Consider the following 17752-nt stretch of genomic DNA (forward strand, 5'->3'; position numbering starts at 1 on the left):
CGGCCTGAAAAAAGAGAAGCAAGTGCCAATCTGCCGGGAGGAGACGAAAGATAAAGCTGACTTGGAGCAGACAGCTTCTTTATGATCCTGATGTTAAACACCTGACAGGCAGTGGCATTTGCCATAATGCGTTGTTGCTAAATGCATTAACTCCTGGCAGAGTAAATTCACCCAGGATTATACTTTATGCAAAAGCATCTGACTAAAAGGGTTATCAAAGCCTCAGGTAAAAATGACTTTGTTTCATCCTTGTGACATATCTTACAGCGATTTTCTAGGACGTTAAAGGTAAAATCTCACTTCCTGATTCAAGGACTCATAATCTGGTGGATGAAATGACTCCAGGGAAGGATAAAGGAGTATAGAGCCATTCACATATAAGCACAAATTTCGCCCAAGATGGTAGTGAGCAGTTAGAGAAAAGCCATAATACTTTAGTTTAAGCCTCCCCAAGTCCTTTTATCATTGGGAACGGGGGACAGGGGGAGAGGAGGTCATGTCTGCCAATCAGCAGATAACAGGGGTGGGAGACAAACCGGTACTATCACTCTGTCAGCCAGGGTCACAGCACCGGAACCCTGCATTCCTGACGTATGGTCGCCTACATAATGAAGCATCCTTCCCCACTGTGGTGACTATAGAGCTTTAGTGATGAAATGGAATGCAAAAGGTTTGAAAATCTCTCTCCCTTCAGGTGTTAGAGGAGGGAAACAGGCTCAATCCCAGGAGGAAAGTGCTTGGGGACAAGGTGGGATCCTCCACTGTGGTGTCTGGCTCTGGCCAGGCCACTCATGCAAATGTCACATGCAAGCCCCACATGTGTGAAGTGGCTGTTGCTATCGGGAGGAGGCTCCCCCAAATGATCTCCAATTCTCCTTTGACTTACTGCGCATGTGATCCTAGCCAACCACTGAAATCTCTGCATTTGTTTCCCAATGAAGCTACTTGATGTCTGTGCCCATCCACTTTTCAGGACATATATAAGCTCGGGCCTCTTAGCAGAACACTACGTATCCCTGTAGAACCCAGCACTCAGAGATCCAGACTGTCTAAATTGAAGTCCAGCTCTGCTGTGGGCTAGCAGTCCAACACTGCATAAGATGCTCAACCTTCCTAAATCCTTATGCACAAAACAGGGATAGGAATACTAATACTTACCTGTGTGGTATTGTGGAAATGAAATGAAAAGGTCTCAGGGCCACAAAGTATGCATTTAAACAACAGAGAGTGAATCTCTTGAAGCAGAAAGCAGTTGGTCTCAGGGGTCCTGGCTCACCATTGTCCTGCCACCCAGCACTTCGGCTTTTACCTGCAGACTCAGGACCTGACTTTACTGCAAGTGTGGGATGGAATGGCATGATTCCAAGAATGCAAAGCCCCTAACAGCCCAGGGCTTCCCCCCTCCGGCCTGTTATCCTTTGAGCAATCTGCTCAAATGATGGATGGTTCCTCTGGTCAAGATGGGGTTTGATTCAGAATCACATTGTGAGAGACAAGAGCCCCAATGCCAGCCAGCACCCTATTTATTTGTGGATTTGGCTTATTAGAGACAAATGATGCTGAGGCAGTTCTGTGGGCATCAAATGAATTATTTATACATCCACTTAAGTTGTTTTATTGGAAGACTCAAATTCGTTTAACTCTTGAGTTTTCAGCATGGTGTATGAGAATCCTATTGAGCGCTTCCTAATCACTTTCTAAATTTTACTTTGGGGTACCACCTTGAAAATCCATGGGCATTAGGATGACACAGCAAGGAGATATCAATACTCAAGGCTTTATAAGGAAAAAAAAATAAAAACCAAGCTTAGGTTTGAGAAAACTATCCATTTCTATAAAATGTTTATTGGGAATCTGTTTTTGAACTGATTAGACCTTTGGAAACCTAGAGTGAAAGATATTTAAAATAAAATGTAATGATACAGCACTTTTTTTCATTTTCCCTAACTTTAAGGGAAGCTTTTTCTTCCTTCAGGCACGCAATTTCACTCAAAAGTAATTGCCAACCCTGCCTCATTCTATTACTTGTAAATTCAACATAATTAGAGACACATTCAGTTCATTACTAGCTTGAATCTTTGCCCAGCTTTTTTTCAGCCTGTTGCCTTTTCAAAACACTTTATTAAAAACTTGTTTTAGTATCACATTCTTTAAAGGAAAATAATAACTCCCAAGTACATTTTATAGAAATTGCTCAAAATACAGGACCCAATGCCAGAAACTAATAAAATCAAATCACAGAACTTACATCAGAAGGCTGCCATAAACTGCTGCAGAGCAGCTTGGGCATGTTTGACCTGGAAATTGAAATTCGTGTGCTCTAACACATAGTTTCAGTGGAGAAACTGTCACCAGATCTTGCAATTTAAAAACTATGTTCTTATTCTATCGACTGTAATGCAATTTAGCCCCTAAATATCCTTTTTCCTCTGAAGAACTCCAAACACTTTCCTGTCATATTACCCAAAGCATCAGCCTTGTGGGCATTTTTTAGTTCTGTTTTATAGAGTGAGATGCTTGGATAGGCAAAGGTTTTCAGGCCAGACTGTTGAGATAAAGAGTTTTGACCTTGAAGCTTCAAAATGGTGCTTTAGTCCTGGAAAGAGGGAATTTAAGGAGAGAACACCCTGGGCAGAGGTTGAGTCCATATTGACACCTGCAACCCAGAGGTGGGTTAACAGCCCAGGTGCTAAATGGCTTGCAAGTTTGAAAGCTTGAGCAAATGAGCCTATGGGTATACATGAAGCACAACCACCCTGGCTATTTGCAACACCAGCCCCTTGGAGAGCACGGAAGCAAAAGAGGCAGGCCCTCCTAGAACCAAGAGCCAGAGAAGAAGCTGGCCTTGAGGAAAGGCAGTACCAATGGAAAAGAGAGAGGTCTTTTCCAGGTCACCTTGTTATCTGATAAACTGAATACCTATCAGGTAGAAAAGTACAGTTGACATCCCAGTCTAGACAGGACCATTCCTGGGGACTCATTTGTTAAATTTGCTGTTATTTCAAATGCTACATTCTGTAGGGGCCGGGGATGCTTCAAATAGCTTACTTTAAAAACCTACCCATAGCAAATCAAAGCATGAAGACTTGCATCCTAGAACCTGGAAGGTGTTTCTCTGGGTGAATCACACTATGTCTAGTCCATAACACATTGGCTTCCTGGGTTCCTAGCATTTGAGCTTTGAGGTATGAAAATGGTGACTCTGTGGTCACTAAGTAGAGAAACTGAGGATGAGATATGTTGCTGGTCACTCTCTTAATTTTCAATTAAGATAGCTGATCATTATCTTAATGTCAAATGAAATACAGTAATTTGGCCACAGAGACTAGTTTTCTATTCTAGGATCCAAGGTTTTTACTTGACTAGGAAGGGTCCGTCATGAAGAAATAAGCATTTCCTCATTCTTCTGGGTTTTTATCTGTGGAAAGTATGGGATCTAGTACTCAATAAAAATATCCTGACCTGATCAATATATGACCCTGACATCAGGACCTGAGCTGAGATCAAGAATCGGATGCTAACCAACTGAGCCACACAAGCCCTCAACACATTTTATTTTTGATACATCCAATTCCAATCAAAATCTCAATAAGTCACTTTGTGGATATTGACAAACAGATTCTGAGGTTTATATATAGGAGAGCCAAAAGACCCAGAATAGCCAACACAACATCAAAGACAAAGCTGGAGGATTGGTACTGCCCGATTTCATTACTTCTATACAGCTACAATAATCAAGACAGTGTGATGTTGGCAAAAGAAGAAACAAATACAGTAGATCAATGGTACTAAGTAGAAAGTACAGAACTATAGTCAACAATATAGTATACAAATATAGCCAACTCATCTTTGACAGAGCAAAAGTAATTCAATAGAGGAAAAATACACTTTCCAACCAGTGGTTTGAACAACTGGACAACTACACACACACACACACACACACACACACACACACACACACACAAGAATCTAAGTACAGACTTTCCATTCTTCACAAAAATTAACTCCAAATAGATTAGAGACCTTAATGTCAAATGCAAAACTATAAAACTTTCAGAAGAGAACATAGGGAAAAAGTCTAAGTGACCTTGGGTTTGGCAACGAGGTTTTAGATACAATACCACAAACATGAAAAAGAAAAATTTGCTCAGTTAAATTTCATTAAAGTTAAAACTTCTGCTCTGTTAAAAGCACTGTAAAGAAAATGGAGAAAAAAGGCACAAACTGGGAGAAAATCTTTGCAAAACACATATTTGATAAAGACTTGCATCTGGAATATAGAAAGAACACTTAGTACTCAGCAATAAGAAAACAACCCAATTAAAAAGAAAAAGTATGAACAGACACCTCACCAAAGAAGATATAAAAATGGCAAATAAGTAAATGAAAATATGCTCAACATAACATGTCTTGGGGGAATTCTAAGAGAATACAAGGTACAATTGCACACCTATTAAAATTGCTAAAGTCCAGAATATTGACATCAAATGTTGGTAAGGATATGGCACAATGAAAACACTCATTCACTGCAAATGGTGCAGCCACTTTGGAAGATACTCTGCTGGTTCCTTAAAAAATTAAGCATACTCGAGGCACCTGGGAAACTCAGTCTGTTAAGCATCCAACTCTTGGTTTCAGCTAAGATCACAATCTCATGGATCATGGGATTGAGCCCCATGTTGGGCTCTGTGCTCAGTGGGGGAGTCTGCTTGAAACATTCTCTCCCTCTGCCCCTTCCCCTGCTCGTGCTCTCTCTCAAAATCAATCAATCAATCGATCAATCTTTAAAAAGAGAGAGAGGAAGAAATGAGCTATCAAGCTATGAAAAGACATGAGGCAACTTTAAATGCTTATTACTAAGTAAAAGAAGCCAGTGTAAATGGCCTAAATATTCTATATGACATTCTGTATAGAGCAAAACTATAGGGACAATTTAAAAAATCAGGGGTTGCCAAGGCTTTGTGGGGCAGAGGAAGAAATGAATAGGGGGAGTACAGGAGATACTTAGGGCAGTGAAACCCACAACGATGGATGCATGACACTTGACACACAACAGTGGATACATGACAGTATGCATTTGTCAAAACCCATAGAACCACACAACATAGAGAGAACTCTAACACAAACTATGGACTCTAGTTAATAATAATGTGTCAATATTGGTTTATCAATTGCAACAAATGTACCACTCTAATGTAGGATGTGAGTAATAGGAGAAACTGTCTAGGGGAAAATGGGGCATGAAGAAATTCTTTGTACTTCCTGCTCAATTTTTCAGTAAATCTAAAACTGCTCTAAATAATAAAATATTAATATTTTAAAACTGATTTGGTAAAGATTTGTTTAATCAGGTGATCCAAGTTGCTCAAAAACAGTTCTTTTTGCCTTGTTCTGCAGATATTGGTCAGGGTATATGAGAAGACACTCTCATCTTTCACCAATGCACATATACTATTTTTAAATAGCAGACAATGAATCCTATCATCCCTGGTTTACAGATGAGAAAAGTGAACTTATTAAGGAGTCTTAAGACAGTGGCCAGAATTCAGGCCTCCTGATCACTGAACTATAACATTTACTGAATTAGGCTGTTCTCCTATACATGAGGAGTAGCCACCCTAAAAGGATGAGCAAGTTGTGGCTGTATGTGAAAACAAGACGGTAAGCTGCTGGTCCTGGCATTCAGACACACTGTGCTGTCCCTGGAGACCCAGGTTGGCAGATGCACTCACTGCATCGGTCAAAGCTTTAGTCACACACTGGTCCCTCCAACAAAAAGAACCTTATCTCTAGGGATGCCTGGGATGAAAGCCTCTAGTCTTTGTAGTCTATCATTCTCTTGATGAATCAAAACAAACAAACAAACAAAAAAAAAAAAAAAAAAAAAAACTAGAGGCACCTGGGTAGCTCAATCAGTTAAGAATCCAACTCTTGATTTCAGCTCAGTTCTTGATCTCAGGGTTGTGAGATAGAGTCCCAAGCACTGGGCATGGAGTCTGCTTAAGATTCTCTCTCTCCCTCTTCCTCTCCCCACTTCTAAAAAAAAAAAACTATTGAATTTATTTGAATCATAACAGCATCTGCCAAATGAGAATATAATTTCTAGAAGAAATCAAGAGAGAGTGGGTTGTGGGGATGGCACAGGGGTGGGAGGGAAGTGGAGATAGATTCACATTTTCCAAACCAGAGTGTGGTGACTTAAAATCTCATGTGCCAGTCAGGGCGGGTGAGGTTATACTCTAATAACAAACAAAAATTTCAGTAGTGTAAAATAGTAAAGCTGTATTTCTCACTTACTCTGCATGGTATTCTCAGATGGTGGGATACTTCTACTCTGGTCTTTCTCACTCAGAGTTTCAGCATGATGGAGCATCCACCATCTAGAATGTTGCCAGTCACCAGAGCAAGGAAATAGAGACATAAGAATCCTGTACCTGCAGAACCTGAAGTCTTAAATACTTCCACTGGGAAGTGACACACATCATGTCTGCTCATGTTTCATTGGCCAAAGCAAGTCACATGGTTTGAATGCTAACCTCAAAGAGATGAGGATGGGAAATCCTACCAGCACCCGGAAGGAGGGGAAAGAGAGATACCAGTGCATGATAGTAATGACTGCCATCTTCATATGCCTTTATCATAGTTCTCTCTTGATGTTATGCAAAATGGATTGTTTTTAGAGAAAGAGGTAGAGGAGAAAGGACAAAATACAGTGAAATTTATTTGATACTCTATTCCTTGGGCACTGCTTGAATAGAAGCTAGACCAAAGCTTGCCTTAGTGTAGAAAACCGTGTCTTTCATCAATAATGCAAATTAAGCTTAAAAATATGACTTATGGAAGGGTTTCAAATCAGACTTGCAAGTTCTTCGGGAAAAAGGTCAGCACCCATTCGTAAAACTGAACCCTATACTAACAGAGCAGAGTTGATTGAACCTCTAATGAATTAGTTTACTTCATACAATTACACTCTTCATTCTAGGTGGCCTCCTGATAGAGTAATGGACTAATCAAAAAAGAGAGCCATTTAGGAGATGTAGGTTTCCAAAAAAAAGTCATCACCAGCAAAACCAAATTCAGCACATATGACTCATATAAGGATGTAAGGAGTGACAGGAGCTTTGGCTTCACAGGCACTAGGTCAGGATTTGCCACCATTATCATCATTATCACTGACAAGCAAACACGTACCCCAATATGTCAAAATTAGGCTTACCTAGTCATTAAAACTCCCTACCAAATATCCTACCAAAGTGATCTTCCCACAGTGAAATATGTGAGCAAAGAAACTCATTACTCAGTAAGCACCTACTACGTGCCTGGCACTGTTATCAGAAACAAACACAAATGACTGCCCTGAAAGAATGAAGGAAAATTTTAATCTTATATTAACTTGAAAGTGATGATTACAATTATTTATTTTTAAATACTTTTAACAAGGACTTTGCAGTTTGAACATAAAATAAAATAAATGTTTTAGTCCTTGGAAAATCTGGGTCACGGCTCTGCAGTCAAGCCTCATGGCTAGCTGGTGTGCACGGGGTAGTCACCGCCCCAGCAGGGCTGTTAGGACAAAACACTGAGCCAGGAGGCAGAGAACCAGTCTCCTGGCATCCTCAGCTGACTTCCTATATCACGTCAAGAAAGGCACTTGACTGTTCTGTGCTTAATTTCTCCATCAGTCAAAGGAAAGCAATATTTCTTACTCCCGTTCCCACTCCTCCCAGAGTGTTCCATGGATTAATTACCTACCATATAGGAAGTACTCTAAGTGCCTCATAGAAAGGAGTTTTTTCAAACACAATGTTCCACTTTTAAATGGCCCTGGAGAAGCGAGGGCATGATTTTGGTGTCAGGCTTCTCCAGGAGGGATCTATCTATCTGGCGATGCTGCTCAATCTCACTCAGTGTTCAGTTATTGAAAGATGGCCCTCAGGTAAGTTTGGAGACGCGAGCAGAATGACCATGGTCCCCCTCAGTTACACACCTCCCCAAATTCAGAGCAAATACTTGTCTTGAACTTCCCTCCCCTCTGAAGCCCTTGGTGAGCCATCTCTCCTCCTGTGACAAGCTCAGCCTCCCCTTGGGGCATCTACAGCTGTCCCTCTAGGTCCTGGTCTTCTCTCTTGTCCCTCTCTCTTCATCTCAAGGTGCTGTCCCGAACTTCTCCTAGCAACACTCATTTTCTCCTTGCCTTAGGAAAAACCCCAAACCCAAAAACTCTTCTCCCAAATGGATTTTGCCATTAAAACCCTTCAATAAGTAGCTTATCAAAGAAGAACAGCAGGAACATTCTGAAATCCAGCCCTGCCCTGGGGTGTACAGGACAGGGGACAGGGCATGCAGCTAGGAGGTGGGGAAACCCAGGGTTTGACGTCTGCTCTGCCAGGACGAGTTGAGTGGCTTCAGTCACTCAGTCAAGGACTCCCTTATCTGGGTCTCAATTTTCTTGGTTGGAAAACACTTAATCAGGATGAGCTGCATTCCAAGGTTGCATTATCTGCCATCTGCTTGGTTTCATTTGAGGAGAGGGTAGAGGGTAGAAATAAGTGCATAGGTCGTGGGCTTGAATTTAGACACTACCACTTACCAGCTGTGTGATCTTGGGCTAGTTACGTAACCTCTCTGCCTCACTTCTCAGCTGTAAAATAGAGATAATAACCATCATCTCACAGGGTTGGTGGAGGTATAAATGGAGAATGCAAAGTACTTAAGTAATATCTGGCACCTCAGGAGAGTGCCCTAAATGCTCATCATTTTTATTATTCCAGCAGGTGTCAGATTTGCATTGGACATCCCTGCCACCATTCTTGGCCTGGTGTCCTTCTCTGACAAAGAAATTTAAGGTTCTCGTAAGGATGCATTTTCATCCTCTACCTGTTGCGCTGTGTGGAGAGAGCTGATAGCATGACAGCCAACGTAAATCATCCTCTGGCCCATGGGTGCCAGGTGGCAACAGTGCAGTGGCTACATGATGGGAGAAATGGGGGCCAGGGCAGGAATGAGGTGGAAAAGAGAGACAAGTCCCAGTGCCTGCAGAAAGAGGAGAGAGGAGGAGGGATGATCAGATGATTCTGTTCAAATCAACTAGCACATGCTGAGTGACTCTGCTGGATGCACAAGACTGGTGCTCAGCACCGCACTTATGTTTGTGGGGTATGTGTGTTGTGTGTGTGTGCATGTGTGTGCAACACATGCAGGGATACATGCACACCCACATGCATAAGCCCATGCAGAGAGAGATATCGAAGTGTTTAAAAAGACAGTGTCTCCGTCTCAAGGAGCTTACAATCTAATTGAGAGGCTAAAACAAGAGCCCAGCAAATTTGGTTTAGTTCGGACTACATTATGTGAAAAGGTAAGAACAAATGAAGGGCCAAGAAGGACATCCAGTCCTTTGGGGAGTCCAGGGATGGTTTCCTCATGGGGTGGCACCTGAATGGAACCTTAGATGATTAGAAGCATTGCAACATTCATTCACTCACTCAATAAAAATTTGTTGCATGCCTACTATGTGTCAGGCACTGTTCTAGGTCCTGGGGAAGCAATGACAAACAAAAGCAGACACAGTTCTTGGTGGTAGGATGGAAAAGAACATTCAGGACACAAGAAAAAAGAAAAGCAAAGGGACAAAGGCAAGAAAATGTAAGCTGGAGCATAGTTGGGATGACAAGGAAGAAGCGGTAGCAGGGAAGGCAGTTGGAAGCAGATGGGAGGGGTCAGATGCCTGGCAGTGAGCTTGAACTTCACTCAGGGAAGAAGTGTGTGTCTACGGTAATGTGAGGATGTCTAGGAGGGAGTGCCATGGGCACAGCTGGGATTGAGCAAGCCTGATCCGCAGGAGCAAGTGGTAAAAGGGTTGGGAAGGGCACCGACGCATCAGAGCCTCACAGTCCCAGGGCTACCATGTGCATGTGATGGCAGACACAGGTGGTACCTGGAGGGGTCACAGCAAGGAAGAGATGGGTGAGGGAGAAGCAGAAGATCTGGTGGGGAAGAGGTGCGCTGCTATCAGACTCACCTGCCTTGTCTATTATAGGTTGTGTCAGCCAGGCTGTTGCTTAACCTCTGGGCCTGTGTTTCCTCATCAACGAAACAAACCAACAAACAACCATGCCCAGAGAGTTGTTTTGAGAAATAAAAATAAACTGCATAGTTCTAGACACTAGGTAAATAGTAATTATTGGGCATTGCATGGATGAAATAAGTAGGACATTCACTCATTTAACTTTCTTTCCTATAGCCTTATTTGCCTAAGATAGGTCCTACAGACATACAGGTGATCATGACCCCCACCCTTGGTGATGGAGCAGAGTGGCTGCTTTACAGACTGGGGAATAGGTGTTGTTGTTTAATGGGTATACAGTTTCATTTTTGCAAGATGAAAAGGATTCTGGAGATGGATGGTGGTGTTGTTTGCCCGATACTGTGAATGCACTTAACACTACTGAACTATGCAATTAATAACGGTTACAATGGTAATATCATATATGTTTTAACCACAAATAAAAATAAAATAAAAAAGAATGAGGGCAGATTTAAGAAGAGATAACATGAAAAAAAAATCTTTACAGTTTCAAGTATTTGTGACCAGGAGTATGGTGGGAATCAACAGAGAAATAGGACAATCTAGATGATTCCATTTGGTGGGTAGATGGAGAGCTGGGTCGATTTGGACACACTGAGCTTGACGTACCAGCCAGACACTGTGTTGAAGCCATCCTGCCAGCAGAGAGAAATGTGAAGCAGGAGGCTGGCACAGAAGATGCACATATGGGGACCATCGGGGCTGAGTGGGGTTGACACGGAGGAAACAGATGTCTCAGAGCTCCATGGAGGACTGCGGAGAGAAGGTGAGAAGACAGTGGCTTTTCTCATGTCAAGTAAAGGGGCTATTCAGGGAAAGCAAACCAAATAACTGGTCTCAGTTAAAGCCAGGCCTCATGGGGAAGGAGGATAACAAGGAGGGAAAGAAGGTTCTAGGCTTCGGAGGCATCACGAGAGCTGCACAGCTGATGTGTATGCAGCCTGTCTCCTGCTCCACTGCCCACGTGCCTGGGTTCTACGGATCCGCCCCATTTTCTCATCCCATCACTGACATTCTTTCTTTCCTTTGCCTCTTCAGACCCCTTCTGTCCCCATACCTCCTGCTTCCTCAGGACTTCAACTCTGCCTCCTTCCTCAAAATGACCATTCACACCTGTTGGCTTGGCTCTGAGCATCCCTTCAACTCTAGCCCGGCGCCTCATTGTCTGGAAATATCTTTACCTGCCTAGGAAAAAGTGCAGAGATCGATATCATGACATACTATCCTATCATGAGATAAGTGACCACAATGAAAAAGAATGGTAGTAGCCAGTGCTAAAGGAGAATGGGGACATAGGGATTCTCATGTATGTGAGTGGGAGAGTAAACCTGGTGTAACTGCTCTGAAGATTAATTGGATGATATTTACTTAAAACTTCAAGTTCATACCCTTTGACTCAGCAATCCCACTTTTCGGCATGGAAGCATGGAATTCTATTTATCTAGGATGCTTATGGTAACATCGTGAAGGTTCCATCAGTGGGGAATTACGGAATATATCATGGGACATCCGTTTCAAGAATACTGATCGGTCCTTGATAAAAATCTGCATTTCTTGGCCTACAGAGATTCTATGGTACAACTCAACATACATAGGGTGGTCCATAAAATAAATATACATACACACACATATATACACATACATAGATAGATAGAGATCCCTATTTAACAATAGAAAAAAATCAGGAAAAACATACACATAACTGCTAATACTGATTATTTCAAAGGGATAAGATTTCTTATGCAGACATGGGAAGAGAGAGGGGTAGAAATTTAGTCTCTGTATATAATGTTTTTTAAAAGTGGCAAAATTTGAGGGGGGTGGTTTTTCTTTTATGTTTTTATCAATATTTGTCATATAAGGTAAATTTAAGGGGTGCCTGGGTGGCTCTGTCAGTTAAGCCTTTGCCTTGGGCCCAGGTCATGGTCTCAGGGGTCCTGGGATAGAGCCCCACATCCCGCCACTCCCACCTCCCACCCCCATTCTCTCTTTCTCTCAAATAAATAAATAAAATATTTTTTAAATGAAGTAAATTTAAAATGAAAAAATATTCTTGATAGAGGGGCTCTCATTGGCAGATTATTCTTTCATACCCGGTAGTGACAGAGGTTTCTGACAAGCCAATGGGTTGACTGCATCTGGATGACCTGATAACCCCGACCAATCAGAAGTGGGACAGGAGGAGGAGGTACCACTGGCTTCAAGGTTGCGTGGTGGTGAGGGCAGTTTCACTTGGAAGGGTTTGTGAAAATGCAAGTAGATATCAACATGGAAATGCCTCGTACTTCCCACCTTAGCCAAGGACATAAACTTGGGAAATGTCTACATCTCAGGGACACGTAGAGAGGAGAAATATGAGGGAGGCCAAAAGAAAACTAAAATAATGTAATGCAGAGAGGGAAAGGAGCCAGTAGAGGGAAGAAATTAAATAAGAAGAGACATGAGCAAGCTATTCATTGAATGAACATTTACCAAATGACTACTATGCGTGGATGTTATTCCAGTGCTGGGCATATGGCACTGAACAAAGCAAGTAAGATCCTTTTATAGAGAGTTCATATGCTCTCAGATGGGAGGTATGAAGGTGGGGGTAGAAACTTGCATTTGAAATTAGGAGTCAGTTTAGCTGCAAATGATAGAAGATCCAACATAACAATAGTTTAAGCAGGTTATGACCTAATTTCTCTGTCACATAAAAGTCCAGAGCAGCATGACCCAGGGTTGCTAGGGTCTCATCATGATGTCACCAAAGACCCAGGATCCTGTTATCTTGGTGCCCTGGGATGACACTTTCACTTCAGAGTCGAACACGGCTGCTTAAGTTCTAGCAGTCACATTCACATCCCAGCTGACAAGAAAGAAAGAGGATAAAAAGAGCACTCCTTCTCCTTCTAAAGACACTTCTATTTATCTTTGACCAGAACTGAGACATACCTATATGTCTCAGACATATAACGTGGCTATACCTCACTGCCAGGGAGGCTGCGATATGTGATCTTGTGTACCTGGTTGAAATTTGGGGTTCTGCTGCTAGGGAAGAAGGAGGGAATGAATAGCAGGAGCAACCTGCTTGTCTCTGCCATGGGAAGAAGTCAGAAAATAAGGAAACAAAAATATCACAGAGGAATCAATGGCTTGATGAGTAAAGACCTGTGGAAAGAAACAGAAGATAAGGCTACTCCATAGAGGTGGAGTGGTCAGGGAAGGTCTCTCCACAGAGGTGAGAGCTAGGTTGAGACATGAATGACAAGAAAAGCCAGCGGGCCATCGAAAAATCTGGGGGAAGAATATTCCAGGAAGAGGGAAGAGATAGGAGAGAGGCCCTGAGGCAGGAGCAAGCTGGAAATGAATGAGAAGGTTGTCATGACTGTGCACAGAGGGACCTGGGGTCATGCCTGAGGGGGTCCAAGAGGGACAAGAACACCAGTGGGGCTTATTAGTGCTCTTTCTTAGACACATTGTGTGCACATGCGTGTTCGTGCATGTGTGAGAGACAGACAGCAGACAGAAGCACTCTCTCTCACTCAGCTGTGTGTTCATCTGCTCCAGACTTTCCAGATTCAAAGTGTCGAGTGGATGAACAATTTGGAGAGTCAGAGATGATAATCTAATTCAAACCTATCACGATAATAATGCTAATAAAATTTCCTCCTACTCAGAACTAGGAACCCTCTTCCCTGTCAACACCCACTGGAACCCCATGACATCTCTGCTGAGTGAGGAACTTGGGCTCTTGGTTTCAATGACCCTGCAGCAATTCTATGCAATCGTCTGCAATATGTTCTGATTACAGCCTCTCTTTGGTCCCGTGGCCATCTCTTTGTGCTGCCAAAGGCTAGAAATCCGGACCTAAACTACTGTTCTGGTCCCCAGGCAGCTTGGCCAGAAGATGGAAGCCATTAAGAATTGCCCATTCATTCCACTCAGATGCAGGCGATGCCCAATTCCAATGAAGCCAAATTATTTTGCAGCTACTATGTAATTTAATTCTCACAGCATCCTAGGAATTGGGCGAATAGGTGTTATTCCCACTGTACAGGTGGAAAAAAGAATTGAAACATGGGAAAGTAATTGATTGACCTAAGGTGAAGAAGTAGGTTGACAGCATCACAAGACTCCCTGCCTTCCATTGTTAAGTGCTTTGTCTGCTTGACCACACAGCTGCCTGAATGGGGTGGCTCCTATTTGAGCCACAGGTCACTAACATAAAACAGCCAAGGGATCCTTGCTCTGTTGCCTGCTAGGGTGACATGTTCTGCTCTTTGGAACCTGACGAACAATCATGATATGGAAAAGGTTACACCCTTAGACCTGGGTATTTCTGATTTATACAGAACAGCAACATTCAAAAGAGAATTTCCACCAAGTACCCTATTTTGAGGCAATGCTGCAGTATAGTTCTTATCCTAATTATGGCCAGGTCAAAGGCAGCAGGAATGGAGAAAGCTGAAGGATCCTATTAAAATCTTGGCTGGTGGGGAGCAAAATAATGCCTGTTACCTCCCTGGGTATGTGGAATTTTATTCACAGGATTAGAGAGTATGGATATAAAGTAGAGACTCATGAGTTTCTTTCAATTATCTTTCACGAAGTTATACCAGGCCGCATGCTCCTCTTTTATTGCTAACAAAAGGGGATTGTGCTTGAATTCCTTCCAGTGTCTGGGTTGTTGTTGTTTTTTTTTTTTTTTCCACCCCCGAAGTGAGCATTCTGCTCTCAGCTACACAGGTGCAGAGCACAGCACCGTGATATCTCATAAAACCAGCTCCAGCCAAGGTGCTCAGAGACACAATGGCTAAATTTATGAGGCACACATCAGCATGTCCCTGTAGGGGGCTGGGCTGGCTGGGGGGGGGGGGCGGGGCAGATGAAGGGGCTCCTTACTTCTATGTTACCAGGTCGAATTAAGTACTGGCCAGGTGTCCCTACAATATACTCCCCACTAGTAAATGTGGGTCTTGTGTGAAAAAATGATCCCAAGACCTTGAATCAACTTTCATCATAGTCAGCAATCTCATCAAGGATGTGAGTCTGCCAAAATATCAAGACAGTCTCGGCAAGGACTCAATCTAGCTTTAAGGGTGGGCACCTTTCGAAGTTAGGTGGCAAAGACAGTGGGCTGGGTGTTTTCTTCGCCCGAGACTGTTTAGAATTTTATCACAAAGCCCAAAGCTCCAAAGGGCATAACTGCTTGTGTGTCTAGCGTGAGGATGACTTGGCTTTGGGGACAGGGTGACCCAACTCAGCTTTGTGGCCCTGGGCAGGCCTCCCTCTTCTTGGTCCCACAGCCCTATATTTGCTACCCTTCGCACTGGCAAGGGTCGGTGTATGTACAGTCCTTCACTTGCAGTAAATGCTCACTAGTTACAGATATTAATAGTATCAGGTGTGAAAGGAGAGCATTATATAGCAATGGGGCTTTTTCCTAGCAGTTCTCAGAGAAATCTCAAGAAGCCCAGATCAGAGTAAGTTGAAATCAAAAGAGCATTTCCAGAACCTCACTAGCTCTCTGATAAGGACATCCCTGTGTGATTCCATCTCCTCTGGCAGCTGCCTCCCTCAATAAACTCGTCCCCTCCCCATTCAGGCCCTGGTGTGCCTGCTAAGCCTTTCAGCTGTGCGTCAGCTGAGCCTGTGACTTCTAGAGCTGGCTCCATCCACAGAGCCTGACGAGATGAAGCTCTGTTTTCTGGCTCTTTCTCCACCCAGTGCCATCGCTGGATACAAAGTACCATCACTGAATCACCGGTGGCCTGGCACAGGGCGCTATCTGTACACACAACACAGATAGCCACTCCCCATCCCTGCCATTCTCCTGGGGACAGCAGGCAGCCAAGTTCTAGGAACTTTCCCGAGGAAAGCCCTGGACAGGTTAATAACCTGGAAGGAGAAAAACCTATGAAGAGGGTGCAGATGATAAACGGTTTATTACATCAAGGAACCATTAGAAAAATTAATCAGAAGGTAAAAGAGAATGAAAAGAAAGAATTGTGACAGCTCTCTCTGGCCTAATCCCTTTCTCTCGGATCCAAGAGGCTGTGGGGTGTGATTTAACATGACACATGAAGGCATCACTCGGGTTCCTCCGGCGCTGCACGACTCAGCGGCTGTGCGCCACATGGTGCAAGGTTACCCACGGCGAACCCACATCCTTGTATCCGAATCAGGCTGACCCTGCAGGGCGTGTGAAGGATTGGGGGTATCGCTTGCTTCCTCCCGGAGACACAGCCTGATGCCGCTGGGTGCCCCAACCAACCAAGGGGAGAGAAGCCCCTGTGTTAGCTGACCCTGCTCCTTTGCTCACCTCCGACAAAGGATTGTGTTGCAAATAAGATGCCTCGGAAGCACTGTTCTGCACAGTGGCTTTCCTTCCTTGTCTGCGTGGGCAAAGTGAGCTGCAGAGTCAGTGCTGCCTGGCTAACCTGTTATGGGAGGAGAGGGCCTTTGTCGTTTACTCAGTCTGACTGGTTGCCTACATTGCCTACACTTTCTGGAAACTTCTCAACTGTGGACTTTGCAGGACAGGGATGGATGCCTTCGGGGAGCACATTTTTGTGCCCTCAAAATCATGGAATGAAATATAACAAACACAGGATGCGTGCTGTTTGCAAAGTATGGTGCTGAAATCACTGGGGTGCAAAAGGGAACACGCTTTTCCAGGAACTCACCATGTGGAGGGGAGACAGACACACCTAGAGCCTCCGAAAGATTCAAACACAAAGTTTCAGAGCACAGGGAGGAAGACACTGACCTTCCATTTTGCCAGACTGTCTATACTTCTAGAACCATTTTGCTGACCACAGATATCTAGCATCTTTCACTGCCCTGCACTGCCTGGCCATCAACAATACTCAAACAACACTGGCCACATAAATACTGCCTGGAGAAAAGAGGAGCTGGCAATGGAAGGTAGAACATTCCAGAAAGGAGAAACTGCATCAGCCAAAACTCAGGATTTGTCAGGGAACAGTGAACACCAAATACACTGCCAGCTGGGCCAGGGTGGGGTTAAGGTAATTAACGGAGATAAATTTAGAAAGCTGGTCAAGGTTCTGGAGGCTGGGGGACATATTTAAACCCACTTTCCAAATATATTTCAGAAGAGCTGGTGAAGGTGACACCTTCCAGAATGTAGAAGGAAGTTAGCTGAACCTTCCCAATGGTCTCTTTTTCCTGTCCTCAGGCATGGAGCACAACATTTCATGTGACACAAGTAGGTCTGAAGCATGGAGAAGCAGAAACAGCCATGGTCAAGCCACCAATTTCTGGAACCACCTACATAACAGTTGTTGGGGCCGATCTGTGGCAGAAAGCATTTGCATGCGTACGTTTCACAGTGGATTCAAAGAGTTCAGGTGTTGGAGCCAAATGGACCTGATTTCAAATCCAAACTCCGCAACTTTCTATCCCATGACCTTGGGCAAAATACATTTCTTTGCTGGGCCTCAATTTCCTCATTTATAACTCAGAGAAAGTAACTCCAGTGTCATCTGGCTGCCGTTCGGATGAAATCAAAGGATATGACCGCCTAGCCTGTAACGGAAGGTGTTCAGGACACGTGAGCGCTTCTCCCCCGCCTTTCTGTTTTAAATTTGTTTCCATGCTGCACACAATTAAAAGTTTACGATGTTCTAAAACTGATTTTCCAATTTAGGGGCAGTAAAT

General features: G+C 43.5%; 1 long non-coding RNA gene across 7 annotated transcripts in view; it reads right to left on the minus strand.

Annotated features, from left to right (window-relative positions):
• LOC102155186 overlaps window positions 1–17752 on the minus strand; it is a 54767-nt gene that overhangs the window by 24298 nt on the left and 12717 nt on the right. For 6 of the 7 annotated variants that reach the window (XR_005369589.1, XR_005369586.1, XR_005369587.1 and 3 more), the window contains one exon: window positions 8591–8641. The exons of the other annotated variant lie outside the window; for it this stretch is intronic. This is a non-coding gene — a long non-coding RNA (uncharacterized LOC102155186). The remainder of the gene's footprint in view (window positions 1–8590; window positions 8642–17752) is intronic. 7 annotated transcript variants of the gene reach the window in all.

Source organism: Canis lupus, chromosome 14 (genome assembly GCF_011100685.1).
Source record: "Canis lupus familiaris isolate Mischka breed German Shepherd chromosome 14, alternate assembly UU_Cfam_GSD_1.0, whole genome shotgun sequence".
NCBI classification, from domain to species: domain Eukaryota; kingdom Metazoa; phylum Chordata; class Mammalia; order Carnivora; family Canidae; genus Canis; species Canis lupus.